At 37.4% G+C, this 25,630-nt stretch overlaps 1 long non-coding RNA gene across 1 annotated transcript; it reads left to right on the top strand.

Annotated features, from left to right (window-relative positions):
- Positions 1-14,928: 14,928 nt before the first annotated feature.
- On the top strand, positions 14,929-21,624 carry LOC129147290 (uncharacterized). Its single transcript, XR_008554654.1, has 2 exons — positions 14,929-15,025; positions 21,463-21,624. It is a non-coding gene; the product is annotated as an uncharacterized LOC129147290 (long non-coding RNA).
- The last annotated feature ends 4,006 nt before the right edge of the window (positions 21,625-25,630 follow it).

Genomic DNA, 25,630 nt, shown 5'->3' with positions numbered 1-25,630 from the left:
AAAGAGTTAACACACAGCTCTGGGCCTCTTCTTCTGGCCATAAGACTCACATTACCAGTCTTCACACTTCATTTAAATGAAGGAATCAGGAAAATCCTCAAGCTTTGCAGGTGGACATATTTCCTTTCTAAGTGTGAGATGTAAGAACTCTCCAATGGGGCCCCAACTTGAACATGCTGCAGGCATATAAAAAGGCAGCAGACATTTGCCTGGGCTGTTCTCCGTTAGTAAGTAATAGACTGTCAAGTGGGCTGGAGAGGGGAGCCCCTGAACATCTGATTCTACCATAAATAACAGCCATACCAGTAAATGCAGCCTATGAACAACAATAGAAAAATAGCTGAAGACCTGGGGGAGGGGGGTGGATAGGTGCTGGGAGGAGGAGGTAAATTATATATATAATTTTTAAAAAGGCTCCGGAGAATGAAAAAAAAGCAGGCTGTTTGTGGAGAGGCGGCAAAAACTTGGAGCAACAGTAAGTTTCTCTTTTCTTTTTCATGCACTTTGACCTGCTGTAATGTCATGGGACTCAGATTCTGATAGGAAACGTCACCATTTTTCTGGAACCAGAAGAAAGACTCCTATAGCAACAACAGATTCTGAAGATAGAGAGTAAAGCTCCAGAGAAGAGAACCAGAGGTCCCTAATTTCATGCTTAAATTCACCATAAGTCCATGCTGTGCCCTGAACCACTTCTGTGTGGGGCAAACTACTAGCAGGTGACAACCAAGGCTTGAAGACGGAGCTGGTATTTGAGCTGCTGCCTGGATTTGTGTCTCACCAAGTTAATTGCAGGATGAAAACAAACATATCAACACTTTGGAACTTATAATTGGGAATCCATACTACATCATATTTACAAAGTTCAAGAAAGACAAGAAAATTACTTAGCACAAATCGAAACAGGAAAATGGGACCCAACCTCAAGGGAAAAGACAACCCAGAGATGCCAACCTGAAGGAAATAGAGATGCTAAAATTTATGACAAACACTTCAAAATAGAGAGTTTAACTCTGCTTAGTGAGGTAAAAGCAAATGTGCTCATTGTTAATGAAAAGGCAGAAAGTTTCAGCAAAGACATGTGAATTATTAAAGATAAGAAACTATAAATTTTAGACTTAAATATACACTCTTTAGTAGTAAATTCACTGGATAGTCTCAGCAAAATGGGACTGATAGAGGGGGAAGAGTAAATGAAGACAGAACAATCAAAATTACACAATTGGGAGAACAGAGATTGAACAAAATAAATCAGCATCTACTCAGCGATCTGTGGGAAAATTTCAAAAACCCAATTAGAAGTGCAATGTTGTATAAGAAGATAAATAAAAAGAAGTAAGCAGAAAAATATATTGAAAAAATAATGTCTGAAAACTTCCAAAATTGAATTAAAGACATACATTTATATTCATTAAACTCGGTAAACCTAAACTGGATAAAATCAAAGAAAACCATCACTAGTTCACCATAATGAAAATCTTGAGAGCAGTCGAAGAAAAATGACATCACTTACACAGAGAGGAACTAGAAACGGAATACCAGCCACTTTCCTATCAAAAATCATAAAGGCTGGAAAGAAGTGCACCAACCACTTTAAAGTGTTGAAATAAAATACATATTAATCAAAGTTCTAGACCCACTGAAAGCATTAAGAATGAAGGCATGCTTTTTAAATTAATTGAATGTTTGTGTTTTGCTCTACTTTTAAACTGCTTGGTTCCTATGATCCACCAACATATGCTGACACCAATATTGCACAGATGACTGCAGCAGCTTTAATAGTAAGTCTTGAAATAGGATTGCATAAGTCCTCTAGATTTGTTGTAATTTCCCCCCAAGATTGGTAAAACTGCCATAATCTTTTGTGATCTCCCTTCACGTACTGCAGTATAAAAAGTTCCTCCAGCCAGAAATTTGGGGAAATTGTAGGGCTAACTTGTTTTTGCCCTTCTATCAGAGATCTAGCTCCTATGCTATTCTCGTCCACTGTCTGAAACAATTTTATTCTGAATTTTTTTCAATTTGCCACTTACTTAGAGTAGCAGCTAATACGAGTCTCACTTAGCTCATTATGGCCGGACATGGAGTTTATTTGCTGACATATTGCTAGTAATCTAAAAATAGTATTCCACATATTCACTAATACTTAATGACCATACAATTTTGGGGCTCAGCTGTGCATTTGTGTTTGTAATGTGGATACAGAGTTATCACCTTCCTCAAATGTTTCACACTTAATTATTTTAGGTTGTTCTAAAATCAAAATGGTAATAATTGTCCCAAAGCTGCATTTGCATTTTTCTGAACCTTTTTTACAATTATAAGGAAAAAGCATTTTTTCAGGTATAATTTTAATCAATGTATACTTTTATATGGAATAAACTAGTTTCTTAAACAGTGTTTAACCTCATGAGAATGCCACCATTCATTTTATTATGTATTATTAATGACAAAATATAGAGACAAGCTTAATATGCAAAAGAAATTATGTGCCAAGCCAAATGAAATCAAAATGACTTGGTGTCCTGTATAAAGGTTTTTATGGTTCAGATAGATGTCAACAGAGGGAGAACTGAGTCAATCATAGCCCAGGTGCAATACACTCATGACAAAAGAATCTACAGCAGTCAGTGACATATATCAATTTTTGAGAGTTAATTCTGTTTTTCTGTTAAACAGCATATGATCTATTACATTAAATATTATTATTGAAATATTATAAATTTTGAATTTTGTTGACCTTGTGTCCTAGAACAAAATTTGTGCATATTAATGTGTAGGTAGTTATAATATTCTGTACATATTATAAACAAAAATATTCTATCCAGTACTGGGTATTCAAAGATGTTTTCTTTTCAAGGTCTTTGCTTGTTTCTGTTGCTGCTGAAGTTTAAAAAATTCTGATTTATAACAACAATAAAGAGAAAGTGAAGTCTTTTTTTTAAGAACTCTACTCCTAACTTTATTTAAAAGAAAAATGTTCTTGGGCACGAACTTTTTGAAGGAACTTAATTAACTGTGTTTGTTTAATATAACTAGACTGGCTATCCAAACCCTGAACTGTTAAATAGAAATCCAAATGGTAGAGGGAAAAATATTAATTTTCAAAGTCATTGCAGTCACTAGGAGTTATAGTTTTACAGTAAGTTCTATTAATCATAACTGTGTCTGAGTTCTCTAATGAATTTAAATCTGTTGACTAGGTGGCTATGATTTCAGTCATGGGACATTTTTTAATGAAGTAATGATTATAACTTCGCACATTTCTGTCAGAGGGTAACAAATCAGTCAATGAGAGGCCATTTAACCACATGAAGACTTAGGTTATTAAGTATAAATACCACAAATGTGAAATTAGTCTGTGTTTTAAAATAGCTAGAAATAAAACCTGATGCCTCTACCTTATAGCATCAAACTCTTTGGACTGCAAGTACAGTATACCCAATTTGATCTAACTTAAACAAACAGAGGATTCTTTGACTCATGGAGCCACAACAAGAGCAAAGAGAAATGGATCCGTGGACTCATTCACAGTAGAATTCTCAGTGTCTCCCATCTTTGGTTCTCTCACTGGGTTAAATTTAATATCCCCACCTCATAGGATTATATAAGTTCTAAGTCCATATCCTCAAACTTCAGACGAGGGAGGAAATGACTCTTCCTTCTCTCAATTCCAATTTGAAAATTCCCAGGATGGAGTGTGAATGCTCAACCTGACTCTTCCCCGCCCCTCATTTTATCTTAATTTATTTTTTTATTCTTTATTGTTGAAAGTATTGCTCCTTCTTGCATCCATTACAAGGCTGGAGGCTGGAGGTATTATGAATGTAACCATATCATTCCATGGCTCTCAACTCCACTAGTCTCCATGAATATGAAAGCAAATTATTTAAGAAATGGTGGCTTCAGATATTTTGAAGTGGGATTTTTAATGGTGGGAAGGAGAATAATGTCTCAAAATGAGGGAGTGTTTTTCAAAGAAGAAGAGAGGGCACTGAGAAAGGAAACAATTAATGCATGCTGCAGTCAACTTTTGGCTCTGAGAACACACTCCAGACACTTCTCACAAACACTGTACTTGACCGACTCCCCTGGCCTTTTCACAATTCCAGTGAGGTCATTGCTTTGACAAAGTCCATTAATAGCGGTTTATCCTAATAACGGTGGGTTATTTTTCTCCACCAATGAAGACTCCAGAGTTAGACAATTCAGTGCTAATATATCGTCTCCACGATGCCATCAATGTCCTACGTTCCACTGTACGTCTCTTTACCATCTGTAACTTGTGGCTTTCATTCTGATGTGTTTGTAAATTGAATCTCTTGAATCTGTAAAATGGCTTCTACAACTGTAGCCTCACAGCCACACATGCTATTAGGAAAAAGTGGAAGGATGAAACCAATATAAGAAAAGCAAATTTTTTGTGAAAATAGCTATCAAATTTCATATTACATACTGTTTTGCCCCAGACTATAACAACTGGGTGATGAGGTCTACAAAGAAAGCCTGAAATGGTTTTCTCGCTGGGACGATTGCTGCCTTATACCAAATGCTGGTTTTATTAATAAAGAAAAAGTCTGGCAACTGAAATTTGCACCTAGCTGTGCCCTTTAGCTCCAACGTTGAGATTACTTAATGATTTTCACTCCTTTCAACTATTACACTTGGCTGTGACTCTGCAAACCTGTGTGATTAAAGGCAACTGTAATCACTCTTAACACACTTGAAGTGCCTGAAATAAAATGATGTTGAAGATAAAAAAAGAAGAAAAACTACCTTTTCATTTCAGTAAAAGTAAGAAGGGGAACCAATATCAGTAGTTAACGATCCAAGACATAGCCTGCATCCCAGGGGACAGGGCTAATAAGTACTAATTCCATGTGATTGGAGTACCTTCCTGGTCCATCACTGCTGGTCACAGATCCAGCCCATGACAGCAGGTTACTTCCACAAGCTGTCTCTGCAACTGCGACTTGACTTGCACATGTCTCTGCTTATGTGACTTGCATAAAATGAGTAGCACACTTCCTGTTTGTCGGTTGCAGGGGTAGAGAGAGGGAGGAGGGAGGTGTGGAGGGTAACAGGGGGATAAACGGTGATGAACGTACACTTGTCTTGGGTGATGAACACAATATAGTATACAGATGATGTATCATAGAATTGTACACCTGAAACCCATACACTTTATTAACCAATGTTACCCCAATAAATTCAGTTAAAAAATTGCTTCTAGGCATAAGCAAAAATGGTCTTCTCCCCTTCCTTTTGATATCAGACTCAGTAAAAACCCATGAGTCCTTTAAGATAACTACCCATCTGTGATTTTTATTTGGAGGAAATACATTGGTAACCAACACTAGGAATAGTATCAGATTACTAGAGGCCCGGTGCACAACATTCGTGCACTGGTGGGGGGAGTCCCTCAGCCTGGCCTGCATCCTCTCACAGTCCAGGACCCCTTGGGGGATGTCCGCCTGCTGCGGAGGCAGAAGAGGCTCCCGCCACCACTGCTACGCTTGCCAGCCATGAGCCCGGCTTCTGGCTGAGCAGCGCTCCCCTGTGGGAGCACACTGACCACCAGGGGCCAGCTCCTGCGTTGAGCGTCTGCCCCCTGATGGTCAGTGCACATCATAGTGATGGGTCATTCCACCATTCGGTCATTAGCCTTTTGTTATATAGGATATATTATATAGGATAATAAAAGGCTAATATGCAAATCTACCAAACGGTGGAATGACCCGTCACTATGATGTGCACTGACCACCAGGGGGCAGATGCTCAATGCAGGAGCTGGCCCCTGGTGGTCAGTGTGCTCCCACAGGGGGAGCGCTGCTCAGCCAGAAACCGGGCTCATGGCTGGCAAGCGTATCAGTGGTGGTAGGAGCCTCTCCCGCCTCCATGGCAATGCTAAGGATGTCTGACTGATGGCTTAGTGGGCCTAAGCCATCAGTTGAACATCCCCCTAGAGCTCCTGGACTGTGAGAGGGCACAGGCCAGGCTGAGGGACCCCCCCACACACACACACAAGTGCACAAATTTTGTGCACCGGGCCTCTAGTATAGGATAATTTGAAAACCTGGGCCCAGTATTCACTTTCTCTCTTAGCAATAGGCGTGCCTAACCCTTTAGGGTTTATCTTTGTGGCATTTTTGCCTTGGCCTCTGTCTCTGGATTATAAATAATAGTCTGGGATAAGAAAACTATGCTCATCTTCCCTGGAATGTGGCCCCAGACACCAGGCTACATCTCCATTATATAACTGCATTGAAATACCTTTTGTCAGACAATGACACAACATGCATTCTTGGGAAAGGTCTGAGATTGTCAGATGTCCCTGGTTCTTTGGGCTCATCTGCAGTTTCATCATCATCATCATCATCATCATCATTATCATCATCATCATCCTCTTCTCTTCTTCTTCCCTTCCTCTCTTTCACTGCTCCCTACCTCCTTCCCTCCTTTTCTTCCTCTCATTCTCTTATTTACTCCTGTTCTCTTGATCCTCCTCACAACAATTTACACACTTGAGAGATGTCCAGAATTTAATCCAAAATCACAATAATTAATTAGCAAGGAGTACTTTTCCAACCGGTACCAGAAATTTAAACCAGAAACTTCTGAATCTCTTAGAGAAATCCTGTGTGAATGCGACATTAACATTGTTCACATTTCCAAAGTCTCCCCTAGTCTGTTAAGCATGCTCTAAGAGTTTCCTGGATTGGGCTGCGGGTATGAGTTCACTTCAACAGTGACCGTGATTCATGAGGCAAAAGTTGGCTAATTGATAGCAGTGTTTCAGCTGTTTTTACTCTTCTATCTATATTCCACCTACTGCATTTCTGATGTTTTCCATTCTTGAGTTTTCTCCATTGAGAAAGACCTTAAAATTGTCATTGCCCATTAAGAAGTACTTTAAAAATATTCTTCCTTATTTGACACAGCTTTTTGAACCATTGCATTTATCAGTTTTACTAAAAGGTTTGACACACAAAATCCACCAGATTTTTTTTAACTCACTTGGGCTATATTTAAATACCTGTGCCAGGCTGCATCCCACAGGTAGACATGTTATTTAATACTCAGGGGGGCCAAAATAGACAATCTGGTTGAAAACAGGTTCTTCAATGCTTATCCTAAGTGAAATTTTAAAGATAATATAAAACCTTACAGCCTGACTGAAAACATAGGCATGAATATATTCTTAAATATTTTGTTACCCAAAGCTAATTTTCTGCAAAAGAATCCAAGTGTAATGTTTGATAATTAAGGAAGCTTTCCTCACATTCTAAGTCAGCTTGCTTTCCTAGGGCAAATTTGATCCTATTCTGGATATCATTATGGGAAGTCTAGTATGTAAAGAACAGGACAATGAAAATAGTGTAAGAAAGTAAAATATTTCATAGACTAACAATGGTTATTCCTTTTGGCAAGACTTTCAAAATTTTAAATAATGTCCCTTATGGCTATTACATGTGCATATAAATAAATATGTTTCACACTGAACTTTCCCTTCAAGTTTTCCAGCTTCCCTCTGTAAGAAATCCACACAAGGAAAATGGTGAAAATATTTCTCTGATCTCTAAACAGTGCTACCTGTCTTCTTCAATCTCCTCAAAAGAGTTGTTTCAAAATCTTGCTTATGTTATTACCATAAAATGTACTACATTGATAAGCCATAAATAGCATTATGAAAATTTTCCTTTTCTGTGCTTCATTTTGTTGGCTTTGGTATTAATAACTGGTTTGTTTCTTCAATCTCTCTCTCTCTCTCTCTCTCTCTCTCTCTCTCTCTCTCTCTCTCTCTCTCTCTCTCTCTCTTCCTTCCCTTTTTCTTTTTAGTCCTCACCTATATTCTCCTTGGTTGCACCATGTTTGTCTTCTTAAAGAAAGTCTTGTAAAATTTTCTGAATTTAAATTCTTCTTATGACCCTCCAGGCTCTAAATGATCTTGTTTCTGCTACCATCCAGCCTCATTTTGAGCCACTTGGCCCCCCAGGTCCTTATACCCCATCAGTCCTGACTCTACTTCCCCACCATCCCCCATCCCATGGCAGCAGAATTCAGTTCCAATTTTCTTTCTCTGCAGATGCCTTTCACATGCTAATCTCTCCCTTCTTTGCTGCTTAACATTTCTTATCCTTCAACAGCAAGATAAAGTACATATTCCTTTTAAAAAAAACAAACAAACAAACAAACAAAAACCTTCATAATCTTTCAAATTAGATTAGGTTCCTCTGTTTTATCTTCTCAAACCTATATTTGAGATGCGGATGGTAGTGAATTTGGATGCTTTCAATAAAATACAACTAATATCACCTTAACTGTTCAGCAGAGTTGAAGTGGGTTTCCTTACTGTAGAGCAAGCATGTCAAACTTGAGGCCCGCAGGCCATATGCAGCCCGTAAAGGATATTTTTGCGGCTCAGCCAATATAACAGTATATAAGAAACGTTTTAATAAAAATTTCGTAACTTAATTTTTACAATATCCTGTTATACATAATTATTAATAACGAACTACAACATTCGCTAATGATTGATTACTATAATCGTGTTGCATTCATTTCCCTTACGCGCCTTGCACGCAGGCGCACCATTTCTCTCCACTAATACTAGCAGCAAATATTTTAGCAGCCGATTGCCACGTCATTAGTCCTGGACTGACTTGTTTGGTGTGTGCAACAGGAAATATTTCGCTTTTGGAGAAGAAGAAAAATAGGTTTATTTGCGTTATACTTATTAATTTGTGCAGTTATTCAGTGTCTGGTAAGTTAATGTTCAAGAAAAAATATTAATTTTTATTAAAATGTTCTATTATTTTATGTTAACAATTACTCATTTATTTCAGCCCTTGGTATTCAGCATGTCTCTATCAAAATAAACCTATGTTTCTATGAAAATTGAAGCTTTTGGTTTTGTGCGGCCCACATAAACTTAAACCTTGTTTATTTGGCACGTGTTAGCCTTTGAGTTTGACATGCTTGCTGTAGAGGACTCACACTAGAGCACAGAAGTCCACAATGGCAGCAGTATTTTAATAAACTACTCACTTGTTTCTAATATGATTGTCACTTTTATCAAGGTGACACATGAACACAATTTAGAAAATAATATAGTTTACAAGTCTTGCAAGGAAAAGAGCAATGTACCATCTACCCCTCCAATCACTCACTCTCAAACAGCAATTTATTTCAATACTTTTGCCACTTCTCTTGGTGACTTCCTCCATATTTCTAATAAAGGTTTGTATTGCTACACCTTGCAATTTTAACTTTTCGATTGCCTTTCAGTGTGAATGATGACAGTTTAATTCTCTTTCACCCTTCTATGCTTTGCCTCTTCCACACTCAATTCCCACTCTCCCATATTCCCAATAGCATTGTATCTAAACTCTGGTTAAATTCATACTTTAAAATATAATGTGCATATTATTATTATGAAATAAACTTCACAGGTAAGTCATAAATAATATTATACTTATTTTTCCTTTTCTATTCTTCATTTCGTTTTCTCTAATTGGATCCTTTCTCCCCTTCCCTCCCTCCCTCCTTCCCTCCTTTCCTCCCTCCTTTTTTCCCTTTCTTCCTTCCTTCTTCCCTTCCCTCTTTCTTCCCTTCCTCCCTTGTCCCTCTTTCTCTCTTTCTTTCTTTCTTTTTTCCTGTTTAGAAAGCTGTTTGGAAACTTTGTGTAAGTTGATAAAACCCATATTCTCTTCAGTTGCATCAATTCCATCGTCTTGAAGAAAATCATCAAAAATCTTCTGACCTAATATTGCAATCAGGACTGGTTACTCCTTAGGTCTCTTCCTTTGATTATACTTCTTATTTCTAGATCCCATGTCTTTCTCTTTCTTGACCTATTCTCTCATTTTGATAGGATTTTCTTCCTTAAACAAAGCTATCTGAGTTAAATATTTGAGCTCTTTCCTGTCTAAAAATGTATTTATTTTACTCTTCCACTAGACTAATAGTTTGGCTTGATATAGAATTCCAGGTTGAATATCATTTATCAGATTTATAAAGGAAAATTGTTTTCTAGTTTTCAGTGTTGCTCATGAGAAGCAACATCCTTCTGATACTCAAGATTTTGTATGAAAGATTTTTTTCTCTTTTCTGGAAACTTACATCATCTTTTCATTGTGTGCGGCATTCTGGGCTTTTACATTGATGTGTCTTGGTGGTGGTTTTTATCCATTTTGTTTGGCAGTTAGTGACCATTTTCTTTCTGAATATTTATATGCCAACGCTAAAAAAAATATGGCATTACTTTTGATCATTTCTTTGCCTCAGTTTTCCACATTTATCTCTCTTTGTGACTTAAATTACTTAGATGTTGGAACCATGGGTTGGTTCTTTAATGTTTTTATATTTCTATTTTTACTCATTTTTCAATTTGATCTATTTTATGTATTTCCTCACATTACTTTCCATCTCTTTTTTTTACTATTATGTTTTTCCTTAACTTTTTTTTTTTTTTACTTTGTGTAGCCTTTTTTTAAAAATATTTTTTATTGATTTTTTTACAGAGAGGAAGAGAGAGGGATAGAGAGTTAGAAACATCGATGAGAGAGAAACATCGGTCAGCTGCCTCCTGCACACCTCCTACTGGGGATGTGCCCACAACCAAGGTACATGCCCTTGACCGGAATTGAACCTGGGACCTTTCAGTCCACAGGCCGATGCTCTATCCACTGAGCCAAACCAGTTAGGGCTTGTGTAGCCTTTTTGATGTTTTCTACAGATGCATCTTTTCCTCTCATATTTCTTAGACAAAAACAGTTTTTTTTAACTTCTATTTTTATTCCTTACATGTTTTGTTTCTTCCAAATTTGTTATTATTTTCTTCCCATATAAGAGGCTTTCCTTAAGTGTTTGATGATCTTTGATTACGTGCTCATATTTAAGAGTAGGACACTTATAAAAACTGTTGAGAATCTTTGTGAAACAAATTCCACTGTAGGATAAACTAGTTGGGCTGATTCTTACACATGAGTATTTTTAGATTTGTTTGTTTTATGATGTTTTTTGTTCTCCTTAAATTCTCCAAAGAAACAACTCTAGTCTTCTCCTTGGTGGTTAAAAATCTGGCAGCTTCTTAGGGTCTGCTAATTAGCTATTAACTTGGAGTTTTCAAGCTTATATATTTCTCTTTCTTTCTCTTCTTCTTCTTCTTCTTTTCTTCTTCTTCTTCTTCTTCTTTTCTTCTTCTTCTTCTTTAGTTAATGCCTTAAAAATAACTTTATTATCATCCTATTGACATTCTGGGAGAGAACAACATAAATGCATGAGTTCATCTTGCCAATCTGAAATGCTTGTTTCTAAGCCTGGGAGACCCAACAATTAAAAATACTTCTATACTCCCAATTAGAATGAATAATAACACTTAATCAGAAATACTAATTACTACTGTCCCTTTTATTTTGTTTGTAGGCTCATAATGATAGTTTAGGCACACATTAAAATGTCTTCCTTCATGCTTATGTAACAGGCTGCATTGGATGGGCATGAATTAGTCATGCTACTGATGAGGGGTGAGGCAAAGCACTTCCCTCATATATTATTTTACATCCATATTCCTTTATGGTGTGGGATACCTGCTGATCAAAAAGTAAGTGCACCTTCCCACCATGATATCCAGGAATATACCAGGAAGGCCAATGGAGGTCACATTTAAAGAAGAGAGATGAATCTCTGAGAGAAAACTCTCCGTAAACGACACGGTATTATTCTCACACATGGCTGGTAAGTGTCTGAATGACACCCGAGTCCATCTGCTGTGGGTGACACATGACCGTGTGGATCAGGTATAAAGGCGGCATTGCTTCCTCCAGGACATGGAAACCTGGTTGAATAGACATAACACAGGAAGAACAATCCCTTTGCTAGATCTTAGGAGGGACAATGCTTGATACCATTGGGGAAGTTCAGACATTGTATACAGTGATTTTAATTTGTACTGAGTAACCAAAGCATAGTTTTATTACTACATAGAGGGAAAACATGACTGCTTTTCTATTATTTGCTTAGAATAGTTTTTGTATGAAAGTGTACATGGAGGCAATCAAATAGAGTGGTTGAAATACAGATTTAATATCAAACAGCCCAGGGCTTGAGACACGATTCTCCCAAGTGGGAGAGATATATATCTTGTAAGACATTTTTCTCATTGGTACAGTAAAGTTAATGTTAATATCTACATCTTAAATATATTGTTAAGAAGTGCTATCACATAGTAAATGTTCGCTAAATTTCAGTTATTATTTTGTTTATATTATTGTTCAAGTATATTTGATAAGGCAAAGGTACACTACACATGGATTCAGGGTCCCTTCAGGAGCAAGATTTTCTGGATATATTTCCCAATATATTTCAGAGCAAACAAATAACCCGAATATGGAATTTGCATACATTGCCACCGCAATTCCTTCTATTCTGGTGAACCTACAAGGTCTATAAAAATTCAGGTGAATGCAGTAAAAAAGAACAGCCTGCTCCTGCTCCAGGCCTCCCCTTGTGCGCCTGGCACCCAGATCTGGATTAAACATTCCTGGTACTGAAGGCATCTAGGGACCTGGGGGCCCCTTGAGCTAACTGTGAGAAAATTCCCTTGATAAATTGAGCCTGTGGATTTTTTTTTTTAAGTAACAACTCTTTAATCCTAAAACTTTTAGAACAGTACTGATCTGATGCCATGCCTGTCAAACTAGTTCGGGAGAGTCTACAAAATAAGCTAATGGGAGAGATGGATCTGTGGGGAGAGAGCTAAAGCACAATAGTAAATTCTAGCAAAAACTTAAGAGGTCTGAAGCAGCAAGTGTTCTCCTGGGCAGGTGTCAGTAATTTAGACAAAGGCTTGAAGACTAGAAATGAATCAGCCAACCCTGCTTGGGCAACACCAGGGTGGACAACTTTTTCTGTCAAGGGACAGGTCATAAGTATTTTAGGCTTTGCAGGCCAAGCGGCAAAATCAATAATGTAATGTAGGTACTTTAATAACAGGAGAAAACAAATTCCACAATAATTGTATTGACAAAATTCAAAATATAAAAATAATAATTGAGTACAGCTTCTTTTTTTGTAATGTAAGTCTATTAATGAAAAAAATACAATTCTTTCTTGAGGGGATAACATTTTGCTAAATTAGGATTCAAAGTCAGTGTCCCTATTACCAAATTGATTGTAAATGATGATGTGTGTTATGAATTTTGCTCATTTGTATACTGAATTTTGTCCCCTCAAAATTCATATCTTGAATCCATAACCCCCAATGTAACTATATTTTGATATAGGGCCTATAAGGATGTAATAAAAATTACAGTGATATCATAAGAGTGAGGTCATAATCTATTAGAACTAGTGTCCTTTTAAGAAGAGGGAGAGACACCAGGATGAACGAGCACAATGGGACAACTATGTGAGGGCACAGCAAGGAGGCAGCTGTCTGCAAGTGAGGAGGAGAGTCCTCATCAGTATTATGTGAAAACTTTTAGTTCCCACACAATGGGCAAGTAACTTACATAGCCAGAGGATCTCAGTGAAATTAAAATTTTAAGACTCCAGACAAGTCTGGATTTTAGCATTCAGTCTGATTTACACCACTGAGAGGACCAATAGAATAGGGCAGTGGTCGGCAAACTGCAGCTTGTGAGCCACATGCGGCTCTTTGGCCCCTTGAGTTTTTAGCAAAGGCCAGCTTAGGAGTACCCTAATTAAGTTAATAACAATGTACCTACTTATATAGTTTAAGTTTAAAAAATTTGGCTCTCAAAAGAAGTTTCAAACGTTGTACTGTTGATATTTGGCTCTGTTGACTAATGAGTTTGCCGACCACTGGAATAGGGCATCCATACAGCTCTCAGTTCCCTTTGTGTGGTCCTTGTATATTTTATAAACAAGTGATATATAGATTGTCTTAACTTATTTCCTATATAAAGAAGACCTTGCCAGACCCTGAAGAAATCTGCCTAAAAATGGGTTGAGGGAAGATGTCCCCATTTACATTACTGCATGTGATTATGGTTAAATTGTCTATATATCAGGAAAATATTGGCATTAAACAACTATTGGACTTATATGTCTCTCTGACCCAAGTGGCAAGTTAATAGAAGAGAGAATGAAAAACCAAAATTCAGAAGGAAGGAGAACTGATTGGGGGAAGAGGCAAAAGCACAAGAAAATGGGTTATGCTCAATAGCCCTATTTATCACCATCACCAAGACCACTCCTTAGATGTTTCGTTGACAGATCAGTGTGTTTGATCAGTGAAGATCACGAATTGGAACTCTGGGAATCAGTTGAAGATTCTGTCTCTGCAAATGGCAGCAGTAGATATAATGGTGGGGGTAGATCTAGTTTTTGTCCAGAAATCATGAACAAGAAATGTTAATCTCTGTAACATATTTTGGTTTGCTTTTCTAAATCTAACTTTCTAATTGTTCTACTTTTCTTAGGAAGATGAATGATACATAAGAGAAAACATTTTTATTCAAACAAGCAGTGATGAGAGTTAAAACAGAATTCTAGCTCAAAACCTTTTCAGGAAATTGACTTTTTGCTAATGTCTTGAGTTTTTAATCCTATTCAAGAGTTGAGTTTTCACAGATTTTCTCTATATCTCATAAAACAGTAGATTTTCCGAAGAGAATGACTATATAGCTACAGAAGAATTCCTCTCATTGAATGCAATATAATTTACCTGTTAAGTCATTTATAAATATTTTACTTATAATTTTATAAATTATGTTTTATTAATTTTATTTTATTAATAATAAGTTTTATGTATCCCATTAAGGCAAACTTATTTAAATTTATTACTAAAAATAATAAATACTTGTGAAGACTGACAATGATCCATTATTACCTCTAATCTACAGAGCCCTGTCAATTTTGCCAATAATGCCCTGGAATTCTACTGCCTGTGATCACGTTTCAATTGAGTTGCCATTTCTCTTTTAGCCTTCTTCATTCAATATGAAACAATTCTCAACTTTTTCTTGACTTTCATGATTTTGACCTGAGAAGACTCTAGGTCAGTTATTTTCTAGAATTTGGATTTATCTGATGTGTTCTTGTGGTTAGATTCACATTTTGAGCGTTTTGGTGGCAACTTTACCAAAGTGACACCTTGTCCTTCACACTGCCTACTATCCAGCAGTGTGCACTATCTACAAGGCCCATTCTTATTTCTCCCTTCACATTCTTGGTATTTTTGTCTTCAACAGGCAACCTGTGGGTACCACTTCAATATGGGGGACTCCGGGTGACCTTGCAGGTACAGAGGACCCAAATGCCCAAGGTCTCTTGGGCCTTAGACATTAGTAAAAAATCTGGTTCCAACTAGATTTTTTGTATTTGCTCAGTCTCACCTGAATGTAAACACTTCATGTGAGTGCCACTGCTATTCAGCGTAGATGCTTTCTGCATTCCTCCTCAGTGCCCACACACTTTGTTGGGTGACTGCTACAGCCAGACCTCACACAGGTGCTCCTCTCACTCCTGTGGCCTCAATACCTCAAACTAGGGAGCTCCAACATAGCCATTCCCATTCCCAAGTAGATGTTCTTTCCAATATGACTGGATGACAACATTCTGTACTGGGTTTCTCCCTCTATTTGTAGGAATACCTACCTTACTCAGCCCTACTGAGTATTTACTGGTCTGAAATTTTCAAGAAGGAAGGAAAGAAGAAAGGGAGCAATGACAGAGTATTTCAAATTATATTTCTATCTAAATGTTTTAAATAAATATATAAATTCAAGTTATATATTTATTTCAAATTATCCTAATAAAGAGGGAATATGCTAACTGACCCTCACGCCATCGCAAAATGGCAGCGCCCACAGCCAATAAGGAGGGAATATGCTAATTGACTGCCACACCCTCAAAGATGGCGGCACCCACAGCCAATAAGGAGGCAATATGCTAATTGACTGTCCCACCCTCAAAGATGGCAGTGCTCACAGCCAATGACAGAATATGCTAATTGACTGCCACACCCTCAAAGATGGCGGCGCCCACAGCCACAAGATGGCGGCACCCAGTCTTCTCAGCCCTGCTGGGGCAGCAGGCACGCAGCAAGGCCAGGCCCTGCCACTCCACGCGCCTGCCTCCGGAGTCCCCCAGGTCCCTCAGCCCCCCAGCCACCCAGGGCCAGTCCGAGGCTCAGGCAAACCTCAGATGGCTGCTGCCCAGCCGATCAGGGCCAGCCTTAGATGCAGGCAAGCCTCAGATGGCAGCTGCCCAGCCACCCAGGGCTGCCCGAGGCTCAGGTAACCAGGGCCGGCTGAGGCTTGCGCTGTCAGCAGTGGCAGCAGCAGAGGTGTGATGGGGCGTCGCCTTCCCCTGATTGCTGGGTCGCCTCCCACCCCTGAGGGCTCCCAGACTGTGATAGGGGGCAGGCCAGGCTGAGGGACCCCCCCCTCCAGTGCATGAATTTTCATGCACTGGACCTCTAGTGTAAATATATAAACAATACAGTCCTCATATTTTCTTTTACAACAAATGTACTTGGGATTTGGGAAGAAGTTTTTTTTAAAAGAATTTTAATTTATAAGAATAAGAAATGCTAAAAGATAGAGATCCTTGATGACTATTCAAAATACAAAATACTTATACCAGATGAGGATCTATATATCTATTTTTCCCATTGATACTTCACTCTCAAGCGATAAAAATACTTACACTTTCCAGATGAGAGTGATTTAAGAAGTTCCAAAAATAATCCTCCACATCTTGGTGAAACAATTTTCTTCGAACTGCTAAAGCAAAGTCCTCCCCAGCTCCTAACCTGCAATTCTCTGACTTAGAGATGCTTCTTTGGTTCAGATAATAATGACTAAAAAAGGATAATTTAATTAAGAAGTCATTTTTCAATTACCTAAGTAACTTGAAAGAAAGAGAAATCAACTCTATAATTCTCTTTTGCAACATTAGAAACTATTTATAATTCATCATAGTGACCCTGGTCTGGATCCTCAGCAACATGGCCCCAGGGTATGAAAAATACAGGAATGTTTGAGAATTGACCCAGTGAGGATTAAGCTCGGGGGCAGTTACTGGATGTTAGGAGACATGGGCTGGTCAGAGGACTGGAGAGAAACAGAGGAAACAGAGCAAGCCAGACTTTTCTTACAGCAACTTTATATCCTTTGGACCATCACCTTCATTATTAGAGTTTTAAAGTTTCTGAACTTAAGCTTCCCAATATTGCCATCAAGTACACTTCTATTGGTCTACTTCATCAAAAAATTTTAGCCAATTTAGTCAATGTCATAATTCACATTCATTGGTCACTAAGGTTAACTTATCTCCCAAATACTCCTGGAAACTTTCCAAAACAAACTGAAGAACTCTCAGAAAAAAAGAGAAAGGCTTTGTATCATGATTTCAAAAATTCTGCTTCCAAAATACCTATTTTTCTTGAAATTTATTTGATCTAATTTGTTCAATCCTTGATCATTTTTATTCTTTATTGTTAATAGTTTTATTAGCATATTTCTCAGGTTGGTGATTCCAGATAATTTTCCCATTTTCTCAGTGAGCCTTTTAAATATATAGATTCAGGGTATTTTTGGAAATTTTCCTTCCATCGCAATTATAAATATTAATTTAGTGTCAATGTGCTATTTTACTAGTAGTCTTGAGTGAGGCCTGGTGCACAAATTCATGCATAGGTGGAGTCCAGCCAGCCCCCCCTGATGGGGGCCCATTGGGCCAGGCTGGTGCGAGGGAGGGGCCACGGGAGGTTGGCCGGGCCGGCCGGGGAAGGGGGGCCTATCGGGGCCTAGATCAGGCTGGTTGGCTGCTGCAGTGTATGTCATAGCCACCAGTCATTCTGGTTCTGGTTGTTCCACTATTCTGGTCACTGGGCTTTTATATATATAGATTAGGTCTTCTCCTGTGTTCTATTTCTACCAGGTTCTTATTGGCTCTTTTCACTTTAACTTTTTTATTCTTGGTTGTTCTCTCGCCTTTCCTAAATTATTATAAGACTAGAGGCCCAGTGCATGATTGAATCATGCACGTGTAGGGTCCCCTACACGCTTTCGCTTTCGATTGCGGGGGAGCTGGGTGCCTGTCCGCTGGTGCACCAGGCCTTTCAGAAGCCTCCGCCTCGCCCGAGGCCCAGAGGCCCCTTCTGTGCCACAGCACAGCCATGGCACAGATGCTAAGCTCGCTGCCCCAGAGGCCCCTTCAGTGCCGCAGCACAGCCATGGCGAGCTCAGCATCCCGCCGGCCCAATCGGCCACCCCGAGTCCCGCCCCCCTGCGCCTCCTGGCCAATCATGGGCATAGCGAAGGTACGGTCAATTTGCATATGTGTCTATTATTAGGTAGGATTTTTCATTTTATTCTCTCCTGGACATCATGTATTTGCTTTAATTTCTGAGGTAATTTTTCAATCTCTTCCATTTCTTTAATGAATTTAATCAACCTCCCTTCATTTCTTTTTCTCTTTTTCTGCTCTTAATTTTTAAATTTATAATTTAAGGTGTGTTTTTTCATATCCCTAAATGCTTATTAGAGTATTTGTAACTTAGTCTAAAGTGTTGTCTTACAGGTTTTTTTTTGTTGTTGTTGTTGTTATATGTTTTTCTTTATTATTTTTTGAGATATAGAAATCAAAGTTTATTGAATTTTGTTTTTCTAATTTTTATAATAATTCTGTATAGATTTATTGAGTTTTCTTTTGTTCATTGTTTTGCACTATAGGTTCTTTACAGAATGTCTAGTTCAATGGCATCCTGTTGGTCAGTACATCCAAAAACACACACAAATCCAGACCTTTAGTGAGTCTTGTTATTTCTATTTTTGTGGCTGGGCTCTAGGTCATCTGTTTCTGACATTTGGTTCTCTTTGTCTGGTAAGACCCTAAATTTTCCCCTTTATTACCCAACTGTCCTTCAAATCCCCCTCTCTTCTCTTTTCCCTGCAGCTTTTCTTGGCCTATCCTTGTTCATTGTAAAGACTGGAAGTAGTGCTAACATGTGAAGATTATTTCCTGGGATTAGATTTCTTTTTTAATTTACTCTTATTTTGAAGTTTGGTCATTCTTTCTTTGTCTTCAAGTCATGCTTAAGACATTTTTTGGTATAGTTGTTTTGCTGTTATTGTTGTGTCATTGCTTTTCTTGTTATAGTTTTTAATTGTTTGAGGAGGACGTATTGAAAGATGCAAACTTAGACAGTCATCATTGTCTTCTTCTACCTGCAAGTTTTTTTTTTCATTTAAGTTTTTATTTTTACTTTGCTTATGCCTTTAATACCTGTTATTTAGACTGAATTATGTGCATTGAGCAAGTATGTTATCTAATTGTTTACTATTACTAGCTTCCCCCCCAAATCAATACAAACATTATAATAACTAGAATGAAATCAGCATTGTTTTAATGCACTATAACCCATATAGTGAAACTTGAAACAAATAATATCCAGTCCTGAAGCTGGAGATTTCCATTCCATCAAATACAAGGTAAATGTGCTGTGCAATCAAGGAGAGCATTTACCACCACCAAGCCCTACCCCTGCTGTACCTGCTATGTACCCACAGACAAAGGAGCTCAGTTTTCTGAATGTCAACTGAGCAGTTCTTACTAGTAATAAATTGTTTGAATACATTAAAACATTTAAATGAAACAGCATTATATTATCCCAAATGAGGTAGGTGTAGGTCATTACAGCATAAATTATTACCCATTTTAAAAATTGCTAGTTTCTTGTTTTCTGGCAAGAAAACAGTGAGCCATTTTAGAGACTTGGCAAAGCCAAGTATATTTTAGCACAGTTTCAAGATAAAAACAACTTGTCATGTCAATAGCTGAAGCAAAGAAGTTAATGAGATGTAGTTTTAGTACCAATATATCCTATTTTGCCACGCAGTGCAGCTTAAAAACAAAAGTAGTGAGAGGTTTAACTGCACATTTCACCTGACCCGTGACAAATTATAGTGATTATTGGAAATAATCCTTATCTAAATAATACACAATGGTGTATTTTAAAAGTTGTTCTCACTTGCACTTAGCTTGTTCTTTCTAGTATCCTCATCAAGAAAAACAAACATAATTTTATTTTCTTCCTAATGTCTATAAGATACTAATGTTGTCTGAAAATAACATGATGAGTTGTTCCACAGATGCTCAGAGGCCTTCTACACGCCCTTCCCCAGCGCCCATCTTCAGTGCCACCACAACCTCCATCCCCTTTTTTGTCTTTCTCCACTTTGCCAAATGGAGTAGTTATCCTTTATTTCTACATTAGTCGTTGCAACCAGTCAATCTATCTTTTGGGAATCTCTCTTTCCCCAAACTCGAAGTGAAATGAGGATGCTGTTGACTTTGTTTATTATTTTCTTTGTTGCCAGTGAAAATAAACAACCCAGTGGACTTTATAGCTAATCACTAAAAGGAAAAAAAAAAAAACAAGCTACCACAAAATTAAATAGACATAAGTTGCCAAAATTATAAATTTCCTACTTCATGGCTGCTGGAAAATAATTAATTTTCCTTTCTAAAATTGAAACTTGAAGCTCTTACTCAACTCTGCCTATTAGTTTTTATTCTTGAGATACAGCTCATCAAACCGATGGACCCTCCTTGTATTCCTGTCATATTCCTATTAAATATCCTGCCTTCAGATATGAAAATACTCAATGCTCTGGGTAACCCATTCCCTAAAGCCCCATGTCCAAAGACTGAAACACCTGGAAGAAAGTAAATTTGGGAGCCAAATTTTCATGAACACCTCCACGAAAATGATAACATGGAAAGGTACACCTCCTAGCAGCGCAGAATAAGAAAAATATTCTTCCTTCTTCTGCACTGATATTTGGAACATAGTTGATTTTTCTATCATTTTTATCCCTTTCCTCAAACTTGGGATGGGAGGTAGGAATCCTGCCTTGTATCCCTTTGGGTGACAAGAACCTATTTCTTGCCTCATTCCATCAGTCTGCTTCTAGACCCAACACTAGAAAACATTCGCACGCTTTGTCTGCCCTTCACAGGAGGTTCCTCTGCCTGTATCTCAGGCTTTGCCTTATCCTCTTCCCTTAGATTGGAGAGTTCTTTGGGTGTTTTTCTGTCTGTGTCACCTAGAGAAATAATATGGCCGGAAACAAAGACCAATACAAAAACATTACCACAAATAGTCCAGTGTGCAATGAAAGAAAGGTTGGCCTTGTGAAGAAACTCATAGAGAACATAAATAATGTGTGAGATACATTCACAGGAAATTGTAGTATTTGTGTTGCCAAAGTCAGCATATAAGGATGGGATGCTTCACAAGTTGGCTTTTGGCCCGTGCACTTGAGAAATGACACCATTAGACCTGCTTAGTCCTCAATGGTTACAGCTGACAGTCATCAGGACACCAACAAGGTATTCCGATGAGTTTCCTAAATCACACTGAACATTGGATTTTATTTTATCATGTATGTAATTTCAAAATGGTTTATCTCATCTGCCTCGTAGGCCAGTGAGATTAAGCAAATACTTCTGAGATCGTGCAAGGAACTATTGAAGCTGACAAATGCAGTATGGAATTTCACAAGCCGCCCTTTCTAGCAGAGAAAGCTGAGTGTGCAGTACTTGAGGCATCAGGAAATAAAAACACCTGGTTACAATTTATCGCCATTTTCTTTGGCTAGACTGACCTCCTTGTCTTGTGATCTTTTATTGCTCTTGACTTCCTTCATTAACTCTCTCAAATACATGACTGCATCATGTTTTCAAAGTTCGCGAAAGTTCAGTAGATAGGGGATTTCAAAACATGCTGTGGTTTATAGATCAGAAGCTCTCTGTTGCCAGACCCCTGCATTAGCATCGACATTCGTCTTGTGTGAATTTAGATGCATTTGTTCCCTTCTCTCTCCGCATTGTTGCTTTGTAAGGTTTCAGGGAAAGGCATGTTAAGAATTGTTTTCGTGTAGGGAAAACCCTGTGGCCTATTGGCCTTGCTGTAGAAAAATCATCAGTAAAGGAGACCTTCGCATCTGTAATTGTCATAGTTGGTTGACCAGAAAATCTGGCCTCAAGCTACACCTACCCACAAACTGTTTGAAGCTTTCTTTCCAAGCCCAACATCCCCAGAGTTTCTGTTGAAATGAATAGGTTCATTGAAATGCATCTGTATATATAATATTATAGAGAAAGAAACTTTTCTTTCAGTATTTGTCCATTTTCGCCTCTTACAATGTCACTTTTAGTAATGATGATTACAGTACTTTCACAAATTACTGAAGAAAACTCGTCTGTGTTAAAGATATTTAAATCATTGACCTTGGCCAAGAAAAGTCTCTTAGGAATCAGATCCATTTATCCAACTTCTTACCGATCCTTCACTTTCAGGTCCCACAGTCATCTAAAACTCAACATTTCAAAAACTCAACCTACCATCTCTCCCCAGCCTTTTCAGTCCCTCCCTTACGTTTCTTCTTTGTTTTTGACACCTAGTGATCATTATAACTATGCGTGCAGTCAACCGAAACAAAAACTTTGAGCTTTATCCTAGACTACTCTATCTCACTCACACCAAAATTCTTCCACTGTGAAATCAGGTTGAGTTTATCATCCAAATATATCTTAAATCTATCCACTTCTCTCAAAAATACTAGTTCCTTTGAACAAGTCACTACCATATCTCATATCTAAATTTGATTCCTTTCCTTAAACTTTATACATTCTCTAATCTATTATTCACATTAGGTCACTATCTCATAAAAATAATGAACTTGTCACTTAAGTAATTAAAAGCATATAAATATTATCGCCTCTTTTAGGAATAAGTAAAAATTAAGTAGGATATCTTACAAGGTCTTAAATGATTTGGTACCAGATATTTCTTTAGATTCCTTTATTACCATTTTTAATTTAAAAAGCTCATATCCTACAAGTCATTGTGAATTTATAAACACTGTGCTATTTACTAGTAGCTCCATAAACTGCTCTTAAATTTTTAAAATTTTGATATTGTATAGTGAGGAATTATTATTTTAATAGCTGGCTCTTATATCTCAAACAAGATATTTCATAACACAATATTTCATAACAGCAAACCACCGAGTATCAAATGTACTAAAAAGATGAAAAATATTGAAGGTATAGTTAAAATCTAATAGCTAAAATGAGAAAAATACTTTAGTAAAAATAAGGTGATACTGATTAATAACGAGTGAAAATTTAACAAGTACAAAAGAAAATACGGGTAACTCATCCTTTATCTTGGGCATAGGGAAAACTTTCTAATTGTGACTAAAAAAAAAGAGGAAATGAAAAATAATAATAATTGACTATAAAATATTTAATTGGCATGACAAAATTCCATAAATTAAATTAATATACAACTGACAAACTGGGAGATAATACTTTCAACACATCTCACAGATATAGGGCTAAATCATTCTATTATATAAATAATTCTTAAAAATTGACAGAGAAATGCCCAGCCAGTGTGGCTCAGTGGTTGAATGTCGACCTATGAACCAGGAGGTCACTTGATGTTTCTATCACTCTCTCCCTCTCCCTTCCTCTCTGAAATCAATAAAAATATATTTCTAAAAATTGACAGATAGATTACAAAAGCCTGAAAGCATAATAGGCAAAAAACACACAAATAAATAATTTTCAAAAAAAGTTGAAAATACTAACCTTAAACATATAAAAGCATATTCAACATCACACATAATTAGAGTAAAACTATTTAAAACATCACTGAGATACTATTTTCACTTTGGCCAAATCCACCCCCCTGCCCCCCCCCAAAAAAAATTACCTACCTGTTTACTTATTGATTCAGTAATTCAAATGTCAGGAATTTATGTAAATATACATCTTCAATAAAACTAAAATACACATGATATGCTCAAGGATATTCATTGCAACATTATTTTTTATTACAAATTACTGGACACAGTATGAATATCCACACATGGAGTGACTGAGTAAATTCTGGTACATCTATATGTTACATTTGATAGAACACTATGCAAGTACAATAATGAATGAGGAAAAACTGATATAAAGTATATTTGCACTAGTTCATTTCCCACTAGTAAATACATTCTTTAAAGGATTTTTTTCCATTCTTGATTTTGTTAAACATAGTACTGGAAGTGCTGGCCATAACCATTAGACAAGAAGAAGCAATGAAAGGAATCCAAATTGGAAAAGAAGATGTAGAATTGTCATTATTCACAGATGACATGATACTATACATAGAAAACCCTAAAGACTCCATCAAAAAATTATTAGACTTAATAAATGTATTTGGCAATGAAGCAGGATACAAAATTAACACCAAGAAATCTATGGCATTTTTATTCACCAATAGTGAACTTACAGAAAGAGAGATTAAAAAAACAATCCCATTTACCATTGCATGAAAAAAATTAAGATACCTAGGAATAAACTTAACTAAGGAGCTAAAAGACCTGTACTCGGAAAACTACAGGACACTGAAAAAAGAGATAGAGGAAGACATAAACAAATGGAAGAACAGACCGTGTTCACTGATTGGTAGAATCAACATCATTAAAATGTCCATACTACCCAAAGCAATCTACAGATTCAATGCACTCCCCATTAAAATACCAATGGCAGCCGAAACCGGTTTGGCTCAGTGGATAGAGCGTCGGCCTGTGGACTCAAGGGTCCCAGGTTCGATTCCGGTCAAGGGCATGTACCTTGGTTGTGGGCACATCCCCAGTAGGGGGTGTGCAGGAGGCAGCTGATCGATATTTCTCTCTCATCGATGTTTCTAACTGTCTATCCCTCTCTCTTCCTCTCTGTAAAAAATCAATAAAATATATTTTTTAAAAAATAAAATAAAATACCAATGGCATATTTCACAGACAGAGAACAAACTCTCCAAAAATTCATCTGGAATAAAAAAAGACCCCGAATAGCTGCAGTAATCCTGAGAAAGAAGAACAAAGTAGAGGGATCTCAATACCAGATTATCAAGCTGTATTACAAAGCCACTGTTCTCAAAACTGCCTGGTACTGGCACAAGAACAGACATATAGATCATTGGAATAGAACTGAGAACCTAGAAGTCGACCCAAACCACTATGCCCAATTAATATTTGACAAAGGAGGCAAGAACATACAATGGAGTCAAGACAGTCTCTTCAACAAATGGTGTTGGGAAAATTGGACAGATGCATGCAAAAAAAATGAAACTAGACCACCAACTTACACCATACACAAAAATAAACTCAAAATGGATAAATACTTAAATGTAAGATGGAAACCATAAAAATCTTAGAGGAATCCAAAGGCAGCAAGATCTCAGATATATGCCGAAGCAATATCTTCACCGATACAGCTCCTAGGGCAATGGAAACTAAAGAGAAAATAAACAAATGGGACTACATTAAAATAAAAAGCTTTTGCACAGCAAAGGAAACCATCAACAAAACAACAAGAAAGCCCACTGCATGGGAGAGCATATTTGCCAATTTTACCTCCGGTAAGGGTTTAATCTCCAACATTTACAGGGAACTCATACAACTGAACAAAAGGAAGATAAACAACCCAATCAAAAAATGGGTAATGAACCTAAATAGATACTTTTAGACAGAGGATGTAAGGCAGGCCAAGAGACATATGAAAACATGCTCAAAGTCACTAATCATCTGAG

Source organism: Eptesicus fuscus, chromosome 19 (genome assembly GCF_027574615.1).
Source record: "Eptesicus fuscus isolate TK198812 chromosome 19, DD_ASM_mEF_20220401, whole genome shotgun sequence".
Lineage (NCBI taxonomy): Eukaryota > Metazoa > Chordata > Mammalia > Chiroptera > Vespertilionidae > Eptesicus > Eptesicus fuscus.
The sequence above is the reverse complement of the archived record's forward strand: the minus strand, read 5'-3'. Positions and strand labels throughout refer to the sequence as shown.